The 27,303-nt window shown below is 42.5% G+C and overlaps 1 protein-coding gene across 7 annotated transcripts in view; it reads right to left on the reverse strand.

The window, feature by feature from the left end:
- Nucleotides 1-23,514, reverse strand: part of SPATS2L (spermatogenesis associated serine rich 2 like) — an 87,130-nt gene extending 63,616 nt beyond the window's left edge. Inside the window, exons 1-3 of one of the 7 annotated variants that reach the window (XM_071562531.1) lie at nt 23,430-23,514; nt 11,528-11,610; nt 3,052-3,123 (exon numbers count right to left, since the gene is read on the reverse strand). The gene's annotated coding sequence lies outside the window, so the exon portion shown is untranslated. Of the gene's footprint in view, nt 1-3,051; nt 3,124-11,527; nt 11,611-21,470; nt 21,623-22,045; nt 22,135-23,429 lie in introns of those variants that run through there. The other 6 variants (XM_071562527.1, XM_071562534.1, XM_071562528.1 and 3 more) reach the window with 6 other exon arrangements.
- Between the last annotated feature and the right edge of the window lie 3,789 nt (nt 23,515-27,303).

Here is a 27,303-nt window from a genome sequence, read left to right on the forward strand (position 1 = left end):
TTTTGAAGGCATTTTATCTGTCCAGCCTCATGATAAATAAGACTTGTAGAGTTGATTATTTTAAGGTAGAAAATGACATATTTATAGACAGTAACAAGATGCATCTATTCCCAACCTACCCATTTCTGAGATAATCTGCCCAGTGTGAACATCAGACCTTTCTTCAGAATTGCTCTTGCAGGACAGTCAGCTTGAACATGCAGCCCCTATTCAGACAAGCACTTAAGTGCTACTGAATTCCATGAAACAAATTTTTGAGACATTTTTTCAGAGAAAAATGAACTTCAGCACATTCTTAAGAGTGTTTTTGAACTGTTCTGAATACGTGCATGATTCTAATGGAGATTTTACATCTGCACATACAAGAAAACATTTTTAATGAAGAATAAAGTAGGGTCAGCCAGATTTTGTTCTTCTGATTAACTCTTTTTTTGGTACTACATTAAAAAGTAAGTCTAAAAAAGGCAGTTTGATTTGGGGTTGAGCTGGGTCTGACTGGGAAGGAGTTAACTTTCTTCATAGCAGCCCACATGGTGCTGTGCTTTGGATCTGTGGCTACAGCAGTGCTGACAACCCACCAGTATTTTGGCTACTGCTGAGCTGTGCTTGCACAGTTTCAAGGCCACCTCTGTTTCCCACCACACCTCCACACCCAGGCTGGGGGTGGGCAACAGGCTGGGAGGGGACAGAGCTGGGACAGCTGACCCAGAATGGTCAAAGGGATATTTCATATGATGTAGCTTTAAGCTCAGGAACAAAAACTGGGACAGAGGAATTAAAATATGGAGGTTTTCCTGTTTTCAAGTTGGCTATTCAAAGACTAGCTGGCATTGGTCTGCCATCAGCTGGTGTGCCATCTCTTTTGCTTTGCTTGGTTTCTGCCTCCTGAGCCAACCTTTTCTTCACCCACTAAACTGTTTTCATCTCAAGAGTTGCCTTGATTTTGTTCTTCCTATTTTCTTCCCCCTCCCACTGTGCAGAGCTGCTGCAGGAAGTGAGGAGCTGTTAAGTGCTTGGCTGCTGGCCAGGGCAAACCCCCCACAGCAAGTCAAAGAGAAAGCCCACTCCAGACTGGTGCGCTATTCTCTTCTCAGTTTCTGATCTAGAACGTGCCCCAGTATTCAGTGTCTACAAAACTTTATTATACTCTCTAGATATTTTGTGGCACTTTACATGCAAATATCTGAGCTGAGCATAATCTTCAGCCCAACTCTATAGTCAGAGGAAGATTATTATCATTCTACTGAGGGTAAAGAGGTAGGGAGAGACTACAGGAAAAGACTTTCAGAGTTGATTAAGAACTTTGGCTTCATGTCCAGAAGGAACATTTACACACATCAGCCACCTTTTAATAGCAACCTGAAGGCTTCTCAGAGCTGAAAAACCAGCTCTTTGCAAGTCTGAGGACTTTACTGACCTCCTTACTACTGCCCCTCCAAGTACAGGATCTGATCCACAGATATGGACCTGCACTAAAAAGCCATCAGGCTTCCTTATTCTGAGAGCCACAAGACATTATTCTGATGTGGGAGACAAGTGCAGCTGAAAAACTATCACCTCTTCACTGAAATCACTGAGTGCCGGCACTGCTTCTGAGAAATCCTTGTGCTGCATAACATTGCTGACAAGCATGGAGATGCTTCCAAGGTTTCCTGCTCTTTGGGCCATCTGCTTCTCACAGCTCTGAGCTCTGGTCGGCAACTGACCTGATGATTCTTTTCGGTTGTACTATATAGAGCTCATAGCCAGACAAGTAATATTTCATCATGTTCTTGGCCACAGTTGCAATCAGCAGATGTGCAAGAACCACTTTGGGCACGTATATTTTTCCTCCTTTCCTTTGAGGAAGTCACACAGCTCACCACTACTGAGTTTAGCATGCTGAATTATTAACTACCAGATTGATTCTGTGCAGCCACTCCCTGTGAGTTTTCTACCACCAAAAGCTTTGAAAGTTTGCCACGTAGTAGTTCTGTGTAAAAAAAGTTTGAAGTAAAAAGGGAATCCTTAAGAAACAGCATAACTGTCCTCAAGCAAAGAAAGAGGCTGCATGCAGTGAATAATGTGCAAATGAGATGAGTTCTCCTTCAATCTATTTATTACAATGACTAAGCATTCCATAACTCAATACATAATCTATTTAACATCCTGACAGCCATGTTTAAGTGTTGTTATCTCTTTTTACAGATTTAAAACTGAGGCATAAAGGGATTCATTGAAGATTTCTCAGGAAGCTGTTCATAGGGAACACAATCCAGATGTCCTAACTGCAAGTAAACTGCAGAATTTTAAAGACATTTGAAAAAAAGGTCACCCCCATTAGAATTTCACAGAACGATGAGGTCATTAGCCTGCTTGTTAGACTTAGCTTGGAACACACTGAACTTACGTTTTTGTAACATGCTGGACAGAGGGAAACTGTCTACTTTCAGACAAAACAGCAAAAGGAATTACTTGATAAATTTAAACAAATGTTTTCTTCAAAATAAGTGACAAAAAACATGGAGTTCAGACAAACTCTAACATGATGCAACTGCAGAGATGCCATTTATCAGTTTTGTAGTCTGTTTATCTAATTATTTTTGTTTTATTACAATAAAGCTACCCTTTCCCACTACCCTGGAAATACCACCTTGGACTATGTGTGATAGGACTTCAGAATACCAGTTAGGCAGAACTTTCAGCTGCAACACATGCTCCATATTCACAGTGGTTCAAGCTGTGAAGAACAGACTCAGTAGCTGAAATTCTCCCATCCCTGGGAGTGTTCAGGGCCATGCTGGATGGGGCTCTCAGCAGCCTGGTCTGGTGAAAGATGTCCCAGCCCATGGCTGGGGGATTGGAAATCCATGATCTTTAAGGTCCCTTCCAATCCAAGACACTCCATGATTTCTATGTGATACAGCTTTCAAGACATTCAAACAGGCTGCACCACCCTGGTGAAAGAGGCCCTCAAAGTTCCTGGCTTCTTGTTCCTGCACTGACAGACCTATAAGTAAAGTCCTTTCCTATCTGAATGATTATCAAAGAGAGATATAAAAGGTATCTTACCACTATGAATGACTCCAGCTTCTGTTCCTATTTTCTATCCTTTCCAACAGACTGTATCTCCTGCAAAACTAGCTGTTAAAAAAAAGGTAATTAGTTAATTTACTCTTTATTTACTTTACTGCTCTCTTCTTACAGGAGACTTCTGTGAAAAAAACCATCCCTCAACCCTTTACTGCTCTGGTCAACAAATGGGGGTGCCCTTATCTGTTTTTACAGGGCTTATCTTCACTACCATGAAAGCTTAGGCAATTACCTAAGCCTTGCTGTTAGCCCCACTCCTGACCACACATACAATTCTCCCACCACAAAACCCCCATTTTTAAAATACATATTTTAAGCTCCCACTACCCAGAATGTGCAGAAAGGCAAACCTAAGCAATGCAAACTGCTCTACCCATTAATGCAAGAGGGTCTCAGGTGCAAGTTCCAGTAACTCAGCAGTCACCAACCAACCCTCTCTGAGCAGCACTGGTGCAGTTTCACTGCAGTCATTCTCCAGAAAACATTATCATCTCAAGAATACTAACTCAGATGAAACAAAGGGCAACTCAAAGAGTGACATCAGCACTTTGTTCACAGTACAAGGCCTTTGCCGATTTGCATATAAATGTCAGAGGAACTGACCCCAAAGTTAAAGACACACAACCACGTGGAAAGCTGAGTGCCTGTTATGTCCATACACAGATGAATGGAAACTGATTTCTCAATTTCATTAGCAGGGAGGAAGTAGTTAAGTTTTGTATTCTCTTGTGTAGTTGCAAGGAGAAGGCAACCATGAACTGGTCTATGGTTTACCACCCATGCCAGACAGAAATTATTCCTCTCTGGTTGCTATTAAGTGAGTTGCAGACTGGTCCTTGTTTGCTTTGGAATAAGATCTGTTCAGCAGTCCCTCAGCTAACCCTAAAAGTGTATTGTGACATTTCTGAACATCCTGAGTGCTGAAATCAGCCTTTACTAATCCACTATGACTGGATTGTCTTTGCAGACTTATTTTTCCTTCTGTATTACAAAATACTCCCTCTCTGTAACAGACTAGAAATGTGTGACTGCTGTACTATTTAATCCATTTTATCCTTATGGAAAACTCCATGTTTTGCCAAAGCCAAAGTGAATTTTAGACTGCAAAAGTCCTGTCAGCATCACAGGTTTTATTTTAAAGCATGGCAGAAAGCTCTTACTCTCTTCTGCATCCAAAACAGCCAGGTGTTCCCTGGAGCACTTCACCTGGCAAAGGCTTCCACAACAAAGACTCTCACAGCTCAGGTCCCAAAGTCCACTGCAATCGAAACACACATTTTTGCATGGCTTGCTGAGTCACTGCTATGTTCAAAATCAAAGGAATGAATAGAGCAATTTAAAATGTGACGCTTGGATGAAGAAATACAAGTACTCACACATGTCAGTGTTAAAGAGCACTCCTGCGTGTTGGAATCTACACAACAGGCACAGATCCATAAGATGAACAGAGGGGTTGGAAACCTGTGAGGGAGGCATACCCAGCTCCTTGCCTTGGAGCAGAATATCCTAACCAAGCACTCAGGAAGAGGCCTATGCTATGGCCTTACCAGGAGTTTGCTCTTTGGTGCAAGCAAGGGCAAGACTTGGCAATTTATTTCCTTTAAAAGGACACAAGGAAGGGCTCAGAGCTCATACCTTTTGTCTAGTGAGCATCTGGATTAAAACAGAGAAAGCAACATTCCTGATAGTTACTAAATTTCTTATACCAACAGATGGACATTTAACTCCTTCCAGTACTGTCTGTAGTCTGCAGATGGTATTTTTAGGATTTAAACACAGCAAATCAAATCATACACATTATTTTATTGGGGCACCTTAGTGATTCTGCTTTTTTTCCTGCATAACACACCTAAACCCCAATTTTGATCTTCAAATCAAGCTGCAGGAGAGAATCCTTTCCAACTTCACTGAAAGATTAAAGTCTGAAAAAAATCAGATGCAAAGTGTTTTAAAACTTTTAAAAATATATTTTCCCCCTCCTGCTCAGTAAGTTCTTTTATCTTTTTGAACTTCATGAGATAGTGAAGAAAGTGATGGGTAATGTCAGAATCCCATTTCTTGTTGTGGCCAGGAAATACAGTCACTAGCATGAAATTACTCAAGTTAGAATTATAACTATTGTCCTTTGAGGGCTATTTTACAAGACATAGGAACATAAGACAAAAAATCTTGTTTTGCATCACCATAAAGTAAGAGATAGCCAAGACAACTGTATGCTACATGTAAAATTATAAAAACAGCTGAGTTTTACTGTGTGTTACAAAGGTTTGGTTTTTTCAAGCAATACCACACCTAGCATGTATGACCAAATGAGATTTATCACCTTGAAAAAAAATTAATTCTATAGGACATCTCTCTATAACTTGATCATCTTCCTAATTCACCATTTTGTCCTTACTCAATGTTCCATAGCATGTGATCAAAGAAAACATTATGCAGGAAATAATGACTCAAGAGAGGACGAAGGAAATCAAGAGTAAAGGTAGAACAGACAAAAGGAAACTTATTTCACTGATGTATCATCACAGAAAATACTGTTGCTTGACCTCTACAAATGTTTAAGGTAATCCCCCATCATAAAGAAAGGTCGATTCTTGAAGTGATTTTTATTTTCAAACAAAAAAAGGACCCTGAAAAAGGCAAGAATGCTGTTACTCTGCAGGCCATATATGACAGACTCTAAAGAACAGTGGCCCACATTCCTCTGTAGGAGATCTACAGTCAGTGAAGAGTAAGTGCATGGAGATGACACGAAACTCCCTTGCCGAGCCTTCAACACACTGTCCCTCACTGCAGGGCATGAAGGGGAAAAAAGCAGAGGCTCAGATATCACATCACCAAACCACACATCCACCAGAGCTCAGTGACAAACAGCTGCACCAAATCTGACAGAGCCAAAAACCCAGCAGGAATCAGCAGCCATTGCAGCATCAGAGCCTGCAGGAGATACAAATAAACCAAGCACTTAAGGTCTCCCATCTTGAACTCTAACCTTTCCAACAGTTTCCCTAATCCCAGTAAAAACATGATACATGACACATACAAGTACCAGAAGCAGATACTAAGTTTAAATCTAGATCACAACAGCTATTCATTGTGGCATGGGCCTTCATTGAATCTACAGAGCAGAACCAAAGCGAGCCATGAGCTACAGAACACTCTGGACAGGGGTCCTCATCCTATATGAATCTTCTTTACTCTTTGGAAGAGTAAAACAAGCTCTTAGACCACTTTTCTTCTGATGCATAACCCTGACCCCAACCTTAGCCTACAATGTCACAACACACCTGTCACACAGCTCAAAAAACCGAAACACTGCACTCTCCTAATCCCACTGTAGACCTATGAGCCTTCAGGACCCTGACAGTAAACATAACCTTCAACTCCCCAGTACATATCCCATATGCAGTGCAAAATACAGCACTCAGTATAGCCCATGACAAAGGTTAGCACTGAAATTAACTGAAAGTAATTTGAGTCTGCTAAGAATAGTTTGTTTGGCTTTTGTTTTGGGTTGGGTTTTTGTTTATTTCTTCAGAAAATAGAAAGCTAAGTTTATAGGTGGAATGAGAGGCATGCTGAGCTGGGATGAATGCTGGTAACACAGGCATACAATGGACTAGCTTTCTTTCCAGGTATTTCTCTGGTGAGGCCACTGATGCAACATTTGGGTGAGAAGCAAGTGAACAGAAGGCAGGGAATCTTCTAGGGAATGTTGGTATCACCACCTGCAAAGGCTATTTGGCATCTGCTGGTACACACAAAAAAAAGTGAGATTTTGTTTATGGTTTTGGCAGTCAGGTTTTTGGCCCTTTTTTTGGGGTTTTGATTTTGGCCCAGCTAGTGAGTCATATTTCCCTAATTGCCAATGCAGTTTAGCACCTGGAAAGCAAACTTCTCTGTCTTTGACAGTTGAGCCTTAAAACACTTAGTCTCAACTTTACACCAAACACAGACTGTAAGCTCTGACATAGTCAAAGTAAGTAAGGGCTGCTCCTTGTCTGTCACTGCTACACTTCAACGCAGTTGTAAGATCCTGTTCTGCATCTCAGTATTCAATCAATTAACAACAACAGCCTCCAAAACTGAACTCCACCTGCCTTTACAACCAGCCCATGATGCTCCATTTAGCACAGTGCAGTTCCCAGCTCTGCCAGGGCATGCACTGTTCAGCACACTCAGCAGGATCCAGCCTTCAGAGGACAATTCATATCAACATCTACAACTGCATTTCTTATTACAACAAAAGATGCATATGATTGTAAAGCAGCATAAGCACTCTGACTAAAACCATCCTCATCTGATGTTTGCCAGAGACAGTACGGTAAAAGAATCTGTTGACTTTAGGACTGAGAAATAACCAAATAAATATTTCAGAGACCTCGCTCTCATCCCATGCCAGATTTCTGTCCAGTGGCACAAGTCGGATAATAATACTAACATAGGACAAAGAAGAGGATTCATCTTCAACACCAGCCTAGAAAGGAAAGAAACCTGTAAATGCTGTGTTGTCTTGTCAAGGAGAAAAATTGCTCTTAAAGGCCCTCATAGCAGAGAGCAGGCAATGGAACCAGACATACAACTGGCTTGCTTTCAGTTTCAGCCAGCATGAAATAGCATGATCCAAAAAACAAACCAACTCTGGTGTTGACTATGATCTATACATCTTAAACATCTTAAATACCCAGTTCTTCTGGTCTGTGAAGCTCTTCCTTGTTGTATGGAAACTGTGATGAGAGATATAGCATCAAGATAAGACTCAGAATCTTTATTGATACGTTTTTTAAATCAAGTCCACAGGTAGAGCCTGTTAAGCACCTTTATTCTCCTAACAGTGAACTCTTGTTATTTCTGTTTGTTACTCCTCCTAATGTAATGCTGATAAACAATTTACTCCCAAGGCATTAATGGCCTAATCCAATTTCTCCTGACAAAACTGGAGCTGGAACAGATCTGTAACACAGACCTGCTTGAGCCAGATGACACTGAAAATTCAACACCACACAGTTAAACAAACTGGAAGCCCAAAATGGTTCGAGGAGTGAATCGTGGGCCCCAGTAAAACACCAGCTCTCACACAATGAGCACAGGGTAACACTTAGAAGTTCTACTTCCTACAAAAATCACTGTATCTTTCCTATACATACCATACTTCTGATGGGGATAGTTTTTTTCACAACTGGGAATGTTTTACTTGGATGTGTTTATTTTTCCTCAGCCTCTGTCTGACTCACAGATACCTCCACTTACGTTAATTTTCTCCACTGTCAGAAATACTAAGAGGGTTTCTGTGAACAACTCTAGGCAGATTATTTATGACCCTTGCAGATTTACAGAAAGCTCTCTTCACCAAGAAACTCATCCATGTGTTCCTATAAAAGCCTTATTTCGGGGATAAACTTAATGAAAAAACCCTTACACTCATTTGTAATACAGCAACGAAATTACTGTCTCAGAGTTATCTATTTCAGGCTGAAAGTGATGAAAAATTGATACTTTTCATTTTGCAGAACTTTTCAGTGGTGCAAGGATAACAACAGAGAATAGCTACCCAGGCACTCACATGCTCTAGTTGGTTCTCAGAGTGTCTGTACACTTTGGAAAGATCAGCTAATTGGAATTAAGAAGAGAATTTTCCCTGAAACACATAAGCCCACATGCCAAAATTATTCCCCTAAGGACAGGAGAGGAATTCTGAAGCTATATTTGGAAATACTAAAAAAAATAACATTACACCCTCAGTCAAATGGTTATGACAGTTCATTATTATTACTAAAGAAAATACTCCCCAATACATTCCAAGCTAAGCTTTGCACCCTCTTCCCTGCCCTGAACTGAGGATGCACATAAAGTATGCCTGAAAAGGCACTATCCCATCTGGAGTTATCAAGACTGCCCAACAGCACAAGCTATTCTTTCTTAAGAGTCCAGCTTCTGAACTTAATGGGTTTGCACAGAATCCTAGTAGTCATCCAATACACCGAAAAAACATATTTAAAATGAAAAGCCTTTGGGAGTAGCCAAGTAGAACACTTGAGGAAAAATTATCATTAAAGAAGCTTTAGAGGGTTTACAATTCTGTTTTGTTTGGATCTGTATGGTAGCCTAGCCCATAAATGGAAACCAGGGTTGGTTTGGGTTTTTTTCTTACATTTGCTTTGCTTTCTTTATTTGAGGGTTGTGGGAATGATGGTAACAAAGCAATGCCACAAATCTGGAAAGCCCTGGTTAAGACAATTGCTGATACCCTGATGAGCCAGGATGTGTTCAGTGCCTAGAAGAGCTCTCCATTTTTGTATACTTCGGGGGCCACAAGATCCTAACAAGAATGAGGAAAAGATTATGTACATCCTGTGCACTCTTCATGCCTCTGTGTCAAAACTGCCTCCCTCTGAAGTGAATTCTGCTGCCACTTGGAGTCCACTGTGAGTTTCACTTGCCACTTTTGCACGCTGAAAGGTCAATCTGTCAGGAGAGCTTCCTCTCACTGAGGCTTGGGAACTCAAAATGTCTCAGACAGCCTAAGTGTTAACAAGTTAAAAATAACCTCCACAGATTTAATAGAATATTCACTGTGGACCCACGTAAATTTGAGTATGTTCACCTAGGCAGAATGTAACCTTAAAATTAATTCTAAAAATTGGTGATAAAAAGTGTGGCTAAGTTGGAAAAAAAATCCACAATGTTATTTTCTGGTCAGAAACTTACCCTCCCTTTCTTCTCTAGCACATCAGAACAATCAAGCATTTTACAGCTTCCACAACAAATGACAGCAGAACACCTCATTTTCAATGCAACTGCAATCAGCACTATTTTCAAGCTGACACATCCTCCCTGTAATCTGTCTGCAGCCTCCCAACAGAGGGACAGAAGCTTCTGAAGGAAGCACTACTTCACATTTCGCACACTTCAGCAAAATCAGTTGTGCCCTGTCTGTCAAATAGTTTTTATTCAGCACTTCATAAAGTAATTTGACTGCTCCCAAACAGATATTTTCTTAATAGAAAGGTCAATGTATGTATTTTTGTATATACATTTCAAGACACAATGACACTCTGAGAAAGAGAAGTATGCAAATGATACTTTTTAGAAAAGTTAAAATTATTTGCTTATCCAAATAAGCAGAGGCAGAGAAAATATGTATGAGTGCATTTGCTTTTAACTGATGAGTCCTTATTTTAGGAAAGTGTGTCTACTGAACACAACCAGTGTGTGGTGGACAGTGCACCAAAGCTGTGGCTATTGAGTTTATGCTGCAATTAACAACACCTTAGCTCACAGGCAGAGCAGTGAGAGCAGTACCAGAAGCAACACAGCCCGGCTGTAGCAAGTGTCCACTGAACACAAAACATGCAGGTATGGAGAGTCCACAGGGTGCATTAAAAAGCTCAGTCCTGCAGAACAGGCTTCCAACTTTTCCTCATATTGGTATCCAGCTGATACTGAGTTTTACTGTGCATTACCAGATATCAAAGACTACAATAAATATTAAAATCAACAAAAAGCCCCAACTATAAGCCACATCTAAAGATGCCTGCTCCAAGTTACACTCGGACACAGAGACAAGGTCTACGGCCACCCTCACGAGGCTTGTGAAAAAACATCTCACCATGAATGTGAAAAGTTGAGCTGTTTGTCAACACCACATCATGTTGTAAGGGCCGTGTTAAGTCTGCCTTTATAGCAACATAAGTGGATCTGAAGCTCAAACAAGGGAGAACCTCCTGAGAATCCTTACCAGAAAGCAGCCCAGCAGAGGGATGTACACCCTGCATCACCCACTGGAGCAGGTGCTCCTGCACTGCATCCTGCTCAGAAAGGTGCCACTACACCCAGGGTCCAGTACTGCAGCAGCACTGGGATCCTCAGATGTGATTCCACTTCCCTCCATCGCAGGGATGGCCTGATGTGTGGACAGGAGGAAGACTGAGAATTCCCAGCCAGCTACCACCTATGCAATTTCACACTCTGCTCTCCTTCCTGGCACTCCTACAAGAGCTGGACACAAACACAAAGTGTGTTTGTACAGCACAGAGGTCAGACATACTCCTTCTCATATAAAACTCCAATCCTTATTTCTCTCCATTCAGGATGGGGAAACACTTTTTTATTGTGCATTCAGATTCTAAGAATAGGATCATAATGAACAAAAATGAAGAATGAAATCAATTTACAAATGTAAATACAACCCTAGCCTCTTTTGAAGTTTTAATAGGAAGGAGGAGCAAAATTACCCAGGCGATCTCAGTCAGACTCTGCCATGAGTGTAAATGAGATCTCATTCCCGTGTGGTATTTCACATCACAACGGAAAGCACAGAGCTCTCATAGCCCTGAAACAGAGGGTTCCATGAAACTGTAATTTGTACGTCAAAGTAGCCTTTTCATGGGAATGACACACAAATAACAAAATAACACCCAAAGTTCTTGAGCAAACTTCTCACACTGGAACTTACTGTTTCTCTGATGCTTTAAAATACTTTTGCCTAGGCTTCAGCTGGAATACTTGTGTCGGTCTTCTAGTTACAAAGGAATCTGGCTAAAATAAAGCAAAAAAACAGTGTGATTTTCTATTCTGCTAGTAAGTTGGGATAAAAGTAAATGCTGGTACAAATCTGGAATGCCTCCAGCAAACTCAGATACATCTCATGTTAAAGGAAATCAGTTTGTCTCATTTTATTGGCATAGCATCTTCTATACGGATCATTTATTCTGAATTCACGTTTACATTTACTTCCCTGGGAACAAACATGCATTTACTGCTGACACCGAGCCTCAGTAACTGCCTTATGACTTGGCACCCCTACTCCAAGTGCCTTTGAGATACCAAGAGTAAAGTTCATTCTGGTAATACACACTCACCCACAAGACACAGTTTGAATATTTTATGGTACACTAAAAAAAGTAACATCACATTTAATGACAAAGTTGCATGGAAAACATTACATGCATGTGATGTGGCCAAGCTACCATCTCCAGCCCAACCACTGCTTTGTGAAACATCAGTGGCCTGTTTGTTTTAGCTTTGCTAGCTCATAGTACACTGGTGTTGTTTATTTTTCCATTTTATTTCCTAAGATATTTTCTGCCTCAAGTAGAAGAGGGAGGTGTCACACAATAGCTACAATCTATCTTCCTTGTTTCCAAGCTCTCCTGGCTTTCAGACAGACCTGATGGTGCAGGCTCTGCTCATGTCACCCATAACTTTAGTCCTCAGCGTGAACAACTGCAGTTTTCCTGTGTGAGCAAACACCTCAACATCCATACCTGCAGATTTCATTCACATTGTCCGAGCCCCTCATATTCACCTTGATCACAAATATGTTAAAAACTAGAATTATCTCAGCCACCTTAGTACATAAGTACCTTTCCTCTACTGAACTTGAGAAGCCAGATAAGCAACTCCTGATGGTACTTTCAGGGCTACAACACATTGCAAAAGCTGACCACTAAAAGCAGAATTACCACATTACAAAATACAAGTGAAATTGTTACATCTTTTCATGAAATCACAGAATGGGTAAAGTTAGAAGGGACCACGGTGGGTCATCTGGTTCAACGTCTCTGCTCAAGCAGGGTCATCCCAGAGCACATGGCACAGGATTGTGTCCAGATGGTTTTTGAGTATCCATTGAGAGAGACTCCACAACCTTGCTGTGATATCTGCCCCAGTGTGCAGTCACTGCACTGTAAAGAAGTTCTTCCTCACATTCAGGTGGAACTTCCTGTGGCTATACTGTTGGTTTTGTTTGGGGTTTGTTTCAGTGGGGGTGTTAAACTTTAATTCATGAATAGGTACCTTTCTACGTTTGTATTAACACAGATGGTTAATAATTTATGGTCTGTCTCTTAAGAGTCCATCTGCTGTATTTTCCATTTCAATTAACAGCAGATTCCTTCCCAAAGCTCTTTCTGTGGTCAGTATTGCAAACTGAGAACATCCAAAAATGTAGTGCATAACAGTCCTTGAGGCCCCTACCAGAAAAAAATCCTAAATGAGCAACAGACAAAGCCTTTTAGGGAGTCTGGTACCGAATTTGTTTAAAGACAAAATGCACCAAACGCAGCAGCCTCAGCACAGCCCTCCGCAGCCACCCCAGTGGCCAGCTGGCCCCAGCTGCAGTGGTCCCCATGCTGGCCATCAGGAATGCAGCTCTGCACCAGCCCTGCAGCTCCCTCACCACACTCCTGCCTTACAGACCAGTATTTCAAAATGCACTGTCCTTGCCCAGGTAGGTCTTCTGGCACTGCAGAAATACACCTGTTGCTATCATGCTGTTTGACCACTTCCTCTACTAAACCACTTCTGAAGAGCTGTTCTGACTTCACAGGCAGCTCAGAGAGGATGCAGAATCTGATAAGCCAAGTTCAGCCCAGAAGGAACATGTACCGTGATAGAAAATGTCTGGGTTTTGTTATCAGTAACTGCAATCCTTAGATTTCTCTTTTTTAATTCACAGAAAAGGAATCTTTGGGACTAGGCTAAGCAGCTCTCCAAACTGAAGAAGATATTATTTACATAAAATAGTGAACGCTAGTTTAAAAGTATGCTTTTCAGTTTAATTAATGACTGAGTTTACATTGCTTCATTCTTTTAATATGATGCAACAATGGTAATGACTAAACTTTTCGCAGTTTAACAGACCTTGCAGCTACAAGATGACTCCTCTTCCATTTAAAAAGTCCCCCATTACAGCTTAAGAAGTCAAATTTTGCTGTTTGGGAATTCTCATTAAAATGCTTTGGAAAGTACCATCATTCACCTACAGGCTGATTTTCAGAGGACCTGACTGTACAAAATTCCAATTACAACCTTCTGCTCTCAACATCTCTGAAATTCTAACACCAAGAAAGTATTTAAAAATTTCCAACCTCACCTCATCTACAGGGTAATGTACAAAACAATCAATGTTGGATACAGTGTATCTTAAAGGAAGGGAATCACCTGAACCTCATCCTAGTAGAGAAAAAGAAAATCCATAATTCTTTGTCAAAAGATCACAGAACCACAGAATAGGTCAAGCTGGAAGGGACCATAGTGGGTCACCTCTGGTCCAACCACCCTGCTAAAGCAGGGTCATCCCAGAGCACATTGCATAGGATTAGGTCCACACAGTTCTGGAATACCTCCAGTAACGGAGACTCCACAGTCTCTCTGGGCAACCTGTTCCAGTGCACAGGTTTTACTGCACAGTAAAAAGGTTCTTCCTCACGTTCAAGTGGAACTTCCGGGGTATCAGTTTCTGCCTCTTGTCCTATTGCTGGACACCACCAAGAACAGCCTGGCTCCACCTTTTTGGCATCCCCCCCTTTGGATATTTATATACATTATTGAGGTCCCGTCTCAGTCATCTCTTCAATGCAATCCTCACTGTACTCATAGCAGTGCAAAGGATGAATTTACATACATGACCATCTGTAGGCAGATTATGCAACAGCAGAGTGACTTTCCAGAACGTCAAATCATGGAATCATAGAATAGTTTGGGTTGGAAGGGACATTAAAGATCATTTAGTTCTAGCCCCCCCCAGCTGTGGGTAGGAGTGCCAAGCACTAGATCAGGTTGCCCAGAGCCACCCAATCTGGCCTTGAACACCTCCAGGGGTGGGGTATCCACATCCAAACAGCTATCCTTGTTTGGAACTTCCTTGGTTTTGCAGGCTTACTCTCTTCACTCCCAAATAAAAAACAACACTTCACATTATAGAGTATCCCTCATCCCAAAACACCCTGTGAACTCTGAGCCCCCTCAGAGGACAGGCAGAAGTTTCAGGCCTGAGCAGTACATGGAGCAGAAGGCAGCACTGCTGCACCAGCTCCAGAGCTGCCTCCCATGCCACACTCCTGGCTAAGGACACAGAATCACATTCCTACTCACAGCAAAGTGCTGCAAAATTGCCAACACATGTAGAGTTCTCACAGAACCTTAGTTTGAAACATCTCTTCTCCAGAAAGTAAGCTGCAGAGGACCTGGACTGCACGTATTTTAGACGTGTGAAAGGCTTGTGTTGTGTTCTTCATGAGAGGAAAAATATGTGAGGCTACAGGCCACGCTATGATGCGGACACAACAGAACACAGTTAGAACCATCTTGTATCAAAAAAGCCCAATAAATTTCATTTTAAAACTAATGAAGGACTCAATATAAATATTTAAAAGATCATAAGGCAAGATACTGATTTTACACCAGTATCACAAAAGTGCAACTCCACCAATGCTGAAGATTTCCTCTTTTCAGCATGCCAGAAAAAGAATGACACTTTCTATAGTTTCCTTTCATAGAAATATAAATACTAAAGAGTCACAGTTCTGATGTAGATTGGATTGTGCGCTCTGCTCAAGGCTTCTCCAACACATCACTGTTTGTTGGATATTTATTTCATTTCTTTTAAGATAAAATAATAATTACTACATTTAAAAAGGCCAGCGCAGCTATCACAATCAACTCTATGCCAACCATGTTCACTTGCCCTCTGCAAAAACTTCTAATCCACCAGCAATTTGGTAGATAATCAGCACATGCAGAACAATAAGGCCCAAGAGCACAGATATTTAAGACAGGTATGTGGTTTTAGCAACAGATAACAAAGGGAAAACTGGTTTTATTGAGTGACAAGGAAGCAATGACTATGGGCCAAACTCTGTATTTGTGGATTTTGGTGAGTATAAGCCTTAAGAGAATCAAGCTCTAAATCACTAGCACATAAAATGGTGCAAGCACATAATTTCCAATAGATCCTTAAACCAGAAGGTCAAACCTTAGGAAAACCCCATCAGTGGTAGGTAAGCCCAGTTCTTGTATTATCAACACACAGAAAAGATATTCCCTGTAATTATACCCTTTCACCCTCACCTCATGGGCTTCCATTCCCCCTTGAGCGACTAAACAGACATGATCAAACTGGTTCTAACTGCCAGACCTCCTTCTGGGCCCTGGGATCTTCCCCAATTTTCCCTCCCCACCAGGGCTCCTTGCAACCAGCATCTTCTGCCCTCTTGACCACTACAAGCCTCCAGGCACTCTTCTTACACATCAGCTGCTCTAGTTCACCTGTATTTCCCTCACACTGCAGGCCTTTTCCAGGCACCCCTTGCCCTACCTGTGCCAGAACTCTGCATCTGACAGTACACCTGACCTTTTGACTCCTTTCTCCTGCTCTTTCATTTCAGACCTGGCTGCCTCTGCTGGCCAGATGAATAATCTAGTCCTTCCTGGCTTCCATTACGTTTGTATACAACCTAATTTGGTTACTGGAGGAAGAAACCCTCAAGGATTTTAAGAAGTAGGTTTTCCCTCTTTCCTCATAAAACAAAGTGGGTGCACTACATGGAAAACCTCAGTAGCTGTGGGAATAGAGAGTGAAACTTCTCTCCACACAAGTCTATCTCCACATCATCCCTCACTCCAACATATCCAGTGCATGGAGCAAAAGCTCCAATTCTAACACCAAAACATAACCTCATGCCAGCACCTTAACAAACCAGCCAACTCAAAGTTTCTAGCCAGAACTAAGTTATTACTGGAAAACAGAAACGGCAACATTTCATTCAGATCAAGTCCTAAAGACTACTAAATCAAATTCCACACAGGGTAGTATTACTGCACAGGACAGTTACTCCCTCCGTCAACACATAAAGGAGAAATCCCACAGTGATGACATTTTGGGACTTGTAGGTTTTTTCACTGCTAGCATAAAGCACAGCTTCTGAATACATTCCCACTGAGAAGTGCCACCACACCCAAACTGCATGTGCAACGCTTTTATTGCGTTTAATTTTACAAAGAGAACCATACACAGCACTGTAATTTAAATCCTAAAAGTGGATAGCTTAAGTGTAGTGCAGAAGAGGAAGCCACAAACTAGATATGTCTAGAACAGTACATACTGAAGGTGGTTTTATATATTACTAAGTAACTTAATCTGAAACGACCATTTGAGTATGTGCTTGAGCTTAGTCTCATCCAGAGCCCAAATACTCTTTCTTGGCAGTTGTACCTAACCCAATAAGAAAGCCTCAAGCCCTGCTCTGCCACCATGCCCAGTCTTGAGCAGTGAGGAAAGCCAGGTGCCCAGGACAGCATTTGGGCAGACAGTCCAGTGCTGAACCTTTGGGGCAAGTACTGCACGGATTTCTAACAAAATCAGCCAGGATCCTGAAGAGCTACCACCATTCAGAAATGCCTCACAGCACAAACAATATCTTTTTACCACAAATTTTTGCACGGATTTTTCATAAGGTTGGGACAACAACCCCCAGTCTACCTACCCTGAAAGCAAGGTGTTTATTCTGAAATGCTGCCAGGCAGGTTGGCCTTACCAGCACAGAAAGATAACTGTGAGACTGCACTGTCAACACTCCAGTGGTTGCTGCTGCTTGAACACTCACTCAAAACACACCTCCTTTCGAGGACAGTCATCTCTCAAAAAATCATACTCACAGCTCACTTGGCTATGCACAGCACAAACAGATAACATTGCTCAGCGCCACTCAGGACATAAAACAGCATCAGCCCTCTCAGAAGCACAGTTCATGGAAACACCAGGCTTAAGTTACCACTTGAAAAAAACAGAAAAAGAGCAGACCTTCAGTGAAAATCAAATAAAACTGCACCAATTCACACAGGCCAAAATCTGCCCCCAACTCTGAGCAGCAGCACACTGGTATTCACAAACAGGTGAGGTTTCTTTGCCGTTTGAACTCTTACCTTTCCAACACTTGGGAGATTAGATTCCTCAGTAAGTTAAACACTGGACACAGTACACAGCCATAGGCATTTTTTTTAGTCAGCAAACCACTAGAGAGAGCACTGAATGGCCTATTATGAAGGCCAATCGCTATCCTTTCTTGAATGATCACATGAAAATCAGTGACTGTTCCACAATGGATTGAAAGAGCCTTTTGTCTGAAGGAGAGGACAAGGAGTCACAAAGTATTGCAGATTCATTTGTAATTCTTGGTTTTTGAAGAAACTGCAGAGTTTCAGTTAAAAGCAGACCAAGAAAAGAACAAGCTTTGAAAATGTTATGCCACAATTCTTTCCTACTATGTACATGCAGAGCGTATTTTTAGATTAGACTCTTTTGTATTACAAAAAGATGGGCAGGCATTCTGTATTGTTGTTTTACAAGAGAAGTTAAAACACATGCAGAGTTTTGACTTTATTCCCAAACCCTAATTTGGGTCTGCAGCACTACTTGCCTTGTGTAAACAGAAAATCATCAGGAGCTTTTCTGGTACAACATCTCGTACAAGTATAATTGCACTGGGATAATAAGTGAAAGCACTGTCAGTGTTGCTTAATAATCACTTTAATAACTGAGCAAATTTGGCATCATACATAAAGTATAAGATGGTCTATTCAAAAGCCTTTTTTTTTGCATTAGACTCAAATTTTGAAGTTTGGTTCTGAAGTTCCTCATAAAAAAGGTGAATTACTGCTGACAACTTCCCAGAAGTAAGAAATGTTTTACTTCTCCACCCACCCCTATCACACTCCAGTTCTCAGATTTTACATGCAAACACACACACGCACTCGAAATGGGACTTAGACGCATAATTTCATTACAGAGTTTCTAAACAAGTTTCACATGGCCAAACTTTCATAGGAATGACAGTGAAACCTAATAAACTAAACCAGATTTCTTCTAGCCCATACCCAGAACTAGGGAATTACTGTACTCCCATTCAGAAACAAGAGTCACAGCTGTCAGACTTGCCCTCTTCACCCCTATGTTCCACCCACATACTGTGAAACTAAACAACCAAAAAACATCAGTGTTCACTCCCCAGCTTCTTGCCACATGCCAAAATTTATATTCCTTGTGCTCCCACTAATGGAACCCGAAACCAAACAATGTATTTTGCACACACTGTTAGTCAAAGTGCCGGTTGGATTTAGCTCTTCTGACCACCCCATCAAGTTACATCAGGCAAGGAGCTGGTCCTTGGCACGTTACCAGACTGCACTACCAGTGCCAAAATCTTTACTGCAGGAAGCACCCGTGATGCCCCTTTCTGAATACATCGGAAGTAAAAGTCCTGCCACAACAAATATACCTGCAAGGTAACTACACACCCCACCATCTCATGCTCCCCAAAACAGCAGCTTACAGTTCTCAGGACTGTAAAGAGAATCTTGCAAATGCAAAGTAGAGGCGAGAAAATGCTGCACCATCTTCTTGAAGCTCAAGGTGCTCAGAAACCCCCAGGGCAATAGAGGTGTGAAATGCAAAGCTCTCTGCTAATCTCAGTGAAATTCAGGACTAAATTCTTTGATATAATAATGATATGGAGCATTGCTTTCCAACAGCTACTAGCAGGGGAAGGTGCCCAGTCTAAAATAAAAGTACTTTGTTACTGAAGCTAACTATATTTGTTTTCGTATTAGAAGAGACAGCTAGTGAAGAAAGCTAGTGGAGCACCTGAGGAGGGAAGGCAGGAGGAAGAACAGACAAACTGAAGGATTGGAACGGCAAAGAAATACATGGAGGAGACAGCAGCACCAGCCATAGGCATGGAGTCCTATTTCTCTGGAGCAACGCAGACAATCGAAACCTCAATATTAGCTCTAAGTCATCTACAATTAACAGTTAAGTGTAAGTTATTTTTCTTCCATAGATCTTTGTGCAAAGACTCACTGCCCTTGGGTCTTCTGCTCCAAGTCATTACACAGCTCTACTTTTATCCTCCAGTGCACAGTGCAAAGTGGAGTTTGACCTCTCCTATGGATGTGTTAAGCACCACACCAGATTGTTTCGAGAAAATGACTGAGGTGGAGTTTTTCTGTATCCTGCATGACTAACATTGCTTATAAAAGGGTCCAAAGACCTCCAAGACACAGCCTCTGAAAACACCAGGAGACACAGTCCCTAGACTGACAGAGCCTACATGTGGGGGTGAAAACGAACACAAATATAAGTTTGGGGGGATTAATACCAAATACAGGTTGCCTACAACTGCTGACAGACATAGCTTTGGTACTTACATGACCGCTAGAGAAAAACTTGAAGAAAATAGAAAACACACTGTAGGCCATTGGCCTCTTTTGGTGTTTTCTGTTAAATACAGGGTTTCAGACATATATTTCTTTAGAACTTTGGAAACAGCAGGGAAGTATCCTGACATAGCCTCATTTCTGTTTTTTTTCTGAGCAAGAAGGATGAGATAAGAATAACTGATCTAAATTCAGAACCAAACCTCCCTCAGCACAGAAAGATACTTGTGTTCAATTTTTAGGCTCATTGCTAGATGTCAGACAAAACAGTAATTCCCAAGCACATTTCTTCTTAGGCATTTGTCTGGGCATAAGGACAGTGGAAGAAGACCCTCCACTGAAGGATAACCCTGAGAAAGGCACTTAATTTAATTCATCTTAATCATAACACTTTCTTATACAGTAAGTTTTCTAAAGTTGTGACCTTAACTCCTTGTATGGTTATACAGCACCTGACAGAGTACAAGCCTTATCTTGATTAGCGTCTCATTACATTTAACAGACCCTGCTGTTCTCATAAAGGGCCAAACTCCTTCCACTCCCATAACACAATTAGTGGGAGAACAGTCACAGCCTAACAGCAGTGTTCAGCTCCAGCAGTTTGGGATGGTGCCTCACAAAATTCATCAATCTGTTCTGACCTAAAAATCCTTCTGCACTTACATGGTTTGAGTGCATTCACAGAAACAATTGTGGCAAGGGCACAGTGTCCTGCCCACAGCAGCTTGAGGACTCTAGCTAGTGGCATTCAACAGGTTACTATCAACGATTTCTTTCATGGCCAGTACAAATACATTCCTAGTTAACCTGACATGCTGCATGCAGCAGTCTTTTCCACTTTCTGTGTAGAAAGTTTTTAGTTTACCTTCTTGAATCATCATGTTATGGAAAACGCTGACTGCATCAGGAGCTCAAAAAACAGAAGAGAGATGTTTTATGCATACATTGGTAATTCAAGTTTGAAAGTTAACAAAAGAGAATTCCCACAGAAGACCATTAGTTGCCTTGAAGCACATTTTCAAGCTGAAATCAACCAAATCAAACCAGTGGAATGTGACCTGGAAGGAAACAGATGGATTTTCTGTGGTGCCTCTTAGCTCTCCTAAAGAAACCAATCTGGTAGTACAAGCAATTCACATCTCAGAATGACGAGGCTGAGGGTGGGGAAGAAGCTTATACTATTAATTTACAGCTCAACAAAGAAGGCATTGCACATTGCATTCTGATAGTGAATAAAATACTTCCAGCTGCCACTGCTTATCAACGAATTCCATACCTAATGGTTAATTTTTTATGCACAGTAAAAAAACAGACGAAGACAAAAAAAAAACCAAAAAAAAAACCACAACAAAACCAGCGCAACAGCAACACCAAATTACCCTATCACCGTGGCGGTCTTCTACCTTGGCGCAGTTCAAGGAACCCGAACACCCAAAGGGGTGGGTTAGCGCAGCAGCACAGCCGGGGCGCAGCAGCCCCGTCCCCACCTGGCGGAGCGCGGGCGCTGCTCAGCGATCCGATCCGCACCCGTGCGGGGCGCAGGGCGCTTTTCAGGAACGGGGGCGCCGCCGGCCCACCGTGCACGGGCTGCGCTCGGCAACACCCGGCTCCGGGCGCGCAGTTAATCATTTATGGCCAGGGCAGCTGCGGAGCAGCCTCGAGCAGCGCAGCCCAGCCCAGCCCAACCCAGCCCCGCTCGGGCTGCGGCGGCCGAGGGCGAGCGGCCCCGGGGCGCTGGCGGGGCTGGTGCGGGCGCACGCCGGGCGGGGTCCCGGGGCCGGGCCGGGTCCCGGGGCCGGGCCGGCTGCGGTCCCCGCGCCGCCAGGAGGGGCCCGCCCGCCTCCTCCGGGACCCGGGGCGATGGAGCAGCGGGTGGGGCGCCACGGCACCGCACCCCTCCCTCCCCGGCACCCTCGGCACGGCGCTCCCCACGGACCCTCCGTCGCCCCGCGCAAGGGAGGCTCGGGCAGCGCCTTACCTGGTGCGGCCGCGTCAGAGGCCGAGCAGGGGCTGCGGACCCGGGGCCGTGGCACCGCGGCTCTGCCTCCTTCCCTCTCTCCGCCCCGCGGGACACGCCCCGCGCCAGCCCCGCCCCCGGCCCGCCCCGGGCAGCGCGCGGGGAACGGCGGCGCGGGCGGGACCGGCGGCAGCGGCCGGAGGGTCGGGGATGAATTGATTCCTCCTTCCCTCCCTGCCTTCTTCCCTGCCCCTTTCCCTGCGCTGCCGTGGGACGGAGCGGCCCTCCCGGCCCCGGCTTCAGCCGCGGCCACAGAATTTACGTGTGTCCCTCTCGCCGCGCACAAATAACCACCCGCGACTCGCAGAGACACCGCTGCCCTCCTGTAAAGAGCTATTCACGAGCTTCTCGCTTAGCAAAAGGAAACAGGCGACGTCAATCGCTGCCGGCTGATGAATTTCAGTCTCCAGAAGAGATGACCAAGAGGGGACCTCATTGATGTGTAAAAGTACCTGAAGGGAAGAGGTGTCAAGAGGATGGACCAGGCTGTTCTCGGTGGTGCCCAGCATTAGGACCAGAAGCAATGGGGCAGAAACTGATGCCCAGGAATTTCCACCTGAACATGAGGAAGAACTTCTTTACTGTGCAGTTTCAGAGCGCTGGAACAGGTTGCTTATAGGTGTTGTTGAGTCTCTGGCACTGGAGATATTCAGGAACTGTCTGGATGCAATCCATGTGCTCTGGGATGACCCTGCTTGAGCAGGGAGGTTGGACCAGATGACCCGCTGTAGTCGCTTCCAACTGGACCCATTCTGTAATCTCCGTGAATACTTGTGGTGTACAATGAGAATATAAAAACCTAAAATTTTCAGTAATTACTGTTTTAAAATACCACCTAAAAGCTCCCAATAGAGTACACAGTCAGGGCTGCTAAGACAAAGCTAAAGGAGCAATACATAACTATCCACTTAAATTTAAACACTAGAATGCAGAGGTACAACCACACACTTGGAACAACAACAAAAAGCAAATTTTCCATAAGCAAATATAAGCTGCATTTACTATCAGTATTGGTGCCTTACACTGTAATCAGCATTTCCCTTAACCCAAACACATTTCAGTTCTCATGTGTATTAGCATTGTGTGCCATGAGTACTAGAAAATCATAGTGTTGCCTGTTAAAACGGTTGCAGACCTCTTTTCCAGCTAGAACAAAGGAGACTCTCCTGGTCACAGCACACCTCTACTTAAATCCCTACCCTCAGCCAGGAAACAAACCACTTTCATCTTCAAACGCAGTTTGGAAGTGGCACTTGGGCGTTATCACTTCCAACTAAGGATTCACAAAGTGCAGCATTGAAAATCATTTAAGGTGCAATTTCCAATAAGAGTGTACCTGACCCACCTGCAGAGCTTGAAGCGTTTCCTCAAGGCAGGCAGGTGGGCTGGCAGAGAACAACCTCGGTGTGACAGTGCATGGTTCCCTGTGGCAGCAGTGCCCAAGGAAACCTCACAGGGCAGTCTCTAATCAGTCGCAGTGGCTTCCCTGAGTGAGCATCTGTTGGATGGACTCATCTGCCTGCTGCAGAAAGCTGGGCATGAGTTACATATTCAACATTACGGTGAGGCCACAGGTTCAGAATTACCATTTCAGTAGGAGTCACGCCTTCAAAACAATTCAGATCTTCAGTAAACACTGGTTTATTTTAAACAACACAACTTTGAATGTACAGGCTTGTATTTGTGTTGTAACAGTGCTCTTTATAATAGTGCTGAAATTTATCTGCAGCCTGAGCTGTATGAATTTTGCCTGGGAGTTCTGGAAATTATCCTGAGGTTCAGGAGAATGGTGGATTATATTCATAAAACAAGGGTGCCACTGACCTTTCAGCACAAGAGAATAGATGTGAATCATGGACCTGAGACTCATCTAAAGGAACACAGTGGAAACACATAGGATGAAAGGATCTAAAGGCTTTACAAATTATATTTGGATGGGGAGAGAAGGAAGAAAGAGAATGTGGGAAAAAGAAGAATGAAAAAGGATCCTGCTGTTTAGCTCATGCATAAACTGTATGTGCTCAGCCAAAGGTCACTCCTTTTATTTTCTCATTAATTTCAATGACAGTAAATGATATATGAAGAACAATCTAAAAATAAGAACAGCCAGAAATAGCTTAGGTTTTTGTGTGACAGCATAGCAGGAAGAAAAACCTGAACTGAAACTTCACTCCAGATCTTTACTTTTAGCTTTTGAAAAAGTAGTGACTTTAATTATTTAAGATTAACTGTAAATCTATTTTAAAAAGTTCAATAAAAATTAAGTGGTCTACATTTTATGTATTTTCCAATAAAGATTTTATACTCTCTGTACAGTGAAATTAATTCCTGAGGGTTTTTTTCATCTATGACTGTTGGGAGAAATGGTGTATTTGGACAGTTTTGAGGGGGGAGTTGTCTGGGTACTAAACACAAGTCAGAAAACCACTAAGTATGAGGTTGAGTTGTAAACAAATAGAGAAGGAATAACAGCTTTGGGAAGCCTTTAGGTGCATGCAAAAGCTGGCACAAGGAATTTGCCATCTGTAGCAACTGAAAATAGGGGCTGGAATGGGAACATAGAAGGGAACATGTATATTCTGCAGTGAATAGCTCCCTTAAACAAATCCTCAGGGAACAGGAGTCCTTCATACAGAGTCTGATACAACATCTGCCAACTTGTTTTTCTAGGGAGTAGAGGGCCAATATCTAGAAGCTGATCTTCAGACAAGGTGACACAGATTCTACAGCAGCATTGAAGGAATTTTAGCATTACTCCTCCAGATTTTTAATTTTTGCAGCAAATGTGCAAATCTGCACTGACTTGCAGTATATTTGGCTGGATGCTGAGCTTACAGTTTCAAAAAGAGGACACCAGCTGCCCAGAGTGTAGTTCTCATCTTCCATTTATGCCAAATAGCAGCGCGAACCTTGTGGGTCAACACACGTTGCAGTGGTTCAGTGTCTCTGTAGAGGTTAGTAATTGATAAAGGTAAAATAATAACAACATTTAAGCATCCTGGCTGGAACATTTGGGCTATATTAGAAGTGAGATAGCCTGTTCAGAGCAACAACTTTGGATTTTGCATTAAATCTTCAGTTCACAATTTCCTACACAACCATGGTCGTATTTCTGATGTGACCCCAGACAACTCATTTAATTTCTGTGGGCCTCAGTTTCCCAGCTGCAAAAGAAGAAAGGAATTTCCAGACCTCAGTCTACATGACAAAGATTTTGAGATAATCCAGGTGTAACTGTACAATGTAGTAACTTTGGCAGTAAAGGTGCCTTTATGATTTCTTGCTCTCCTGCAACCTCTCTGACTCCATTCTGGCATTGTAATCTGTTATTCCCTTCAGTTTATGAAATTTATCCATGGACCAGACTACTGAAATGACCTGGGCTAAAAATACCACACCACACCTCCTTTCTTTAAAGATTTTTTTCACTGAGAACCAGTTGATACTGAACCTCCAGGAACTGTCATGACAAGGACCTTGAAAACTGACATGTCACACTCTAACACCAGATAATGAGCTGCAATAATCCAGAGGGATGTCACAATACAGGCTTTGAAAATTCATCATTTCTGAAGGGGAAGAAACCCCTCACACATGATATGGGTTCGTATCTTGTCCCTCCTGATTACTGTTGGGGCAAGGGATGGAACAGGAGCCAACTGAACACAAAGGTAATAAAACATATCCCTATGTAATCGTTGTATCTCCTCGCTTCTTCAAACACCTACTGCTCCCACAAGACTGGCAGGCTCCAACACTTCAGTTCCATCCATAGTACCACAGCTTTTTTGGATTCTTTCTTGGCAATCAGTTTTAAAGTACTACCTGAATCAGGTCACTGCCAATTTTTCTGGCTTACAGTTAAGAGACAGTAGCATAGAAAGAAACAGTGGAGAGAACTTCCCAACTGCAGAAATAGGATGCAGGTTCTCCAAGTGCTTCCCGCTGCACTAACTACACACCTCATCTCCTGCTATTCAGTGAATTCTACTGCCTCTCCAGAGGGACTGTGTGCCACATGCAGCAACAGGACTGGAGACCATGGAGAGAGGGGTCTGGAGGGGAGGTGAGGTGTGTCTCTCTAAATACGTATTTGTTTGTTGGTTTCAATACCAGACTCAGTGATAAAACGTTTGTTAATTGGCAACAAATTAAATCAGTTCACATTCCCCTGGCACGAAACTGTTTCTGGCTCGCAACAAGGGAAAATTGATTCAACAAAAAAATTTGGAAATAAACTGGTACAGTCACAGTGGTTTGGCAACAGATCTGAGGGTGAAGATACAGAAAACAGCAAATTACACAGTTTATGTTGTACAGCAGTTGCTAATCTGGGGCATAAATGTAACAAGGGTCTTTTAAACCAGGAGAAGGGCTGATAATAACATTTTATCCTGGCTTTTGTTAACAGCAGTTAAAAACTGCAACGTTAATGGAAAGAAGTTCAAAGAGAGGCACCAGAAGTGATTAACAGGGATATGTCTTCAGGAGATAGATGTTTACATGCTCGGCTTAGGAGAAGGCAGCCAAGCAAAGAAAAGACAGAAGGTCCTTTCAAGGGCCCTGTGTGGAGTCCCAAAGAGCATTATATAGAGTATCAACATGGAAAGAAAAAAATAAAATTCATGATAACTATAAAAAAATTCTGACAATCACAATGGACCAAAGCCCTAGAGAGGGTTCCTACATGTTGTTGGTAGAAAGTTGTATTAACACTCAGAAAAATTTTAGAAATAGAAAAGCCTCTCCCTTTGCATGTGTGATCCCAAGAAAAAAAAATCAAGGAAGGGAGCTTTTTTGGCTTTTAAAGCAGGTCAGGTTCAGAAAGGATAATTCACAACCCACACATAAGTCAATGGCCATTATGTTTGCTCAGACAAGACCTGAATTTGATTAAATGGTTATGAGCACACAGGCTAAATAACATATAAACAAAAATCTGTTTTGCAATGACATTATTTATATTAAAGCTGATTTCAACTGCTTCTCTGAGATCTCATATTTGGTTAAAAATACAATGTCCTCAAATGACTGTGACAGTCAAAAGTGCAATATTCTAAGCAATGTTTTTATTTTTACTTTTTTGTTAAGATTGGCAAAGAAGCTGGTTAAAACTTTCACAGAAACATGCAGTTGAAAAAAAGAGCCTGCGCATTATCTGATTTCAGAAGCAATGCAGCCATATCTTGTAGTGTCTAATGTTTCAGAGTGAGTGGACT

Source organism: Pithys albifrons, chromosome 8, assembly GCF_047495875.1.
Source record: "Pithys albifrons albifrons isolate INPA30051 chromosome 8, PitAlb_v1, whole genome shotgun sequence".
Taxonomy (NCBI): domain Eukaryota; kingdom Metazoa; phylum Chordata; class Aves; order Passeriformes; family Thamnophilidae; genus Pithys; species Pithys albifrons.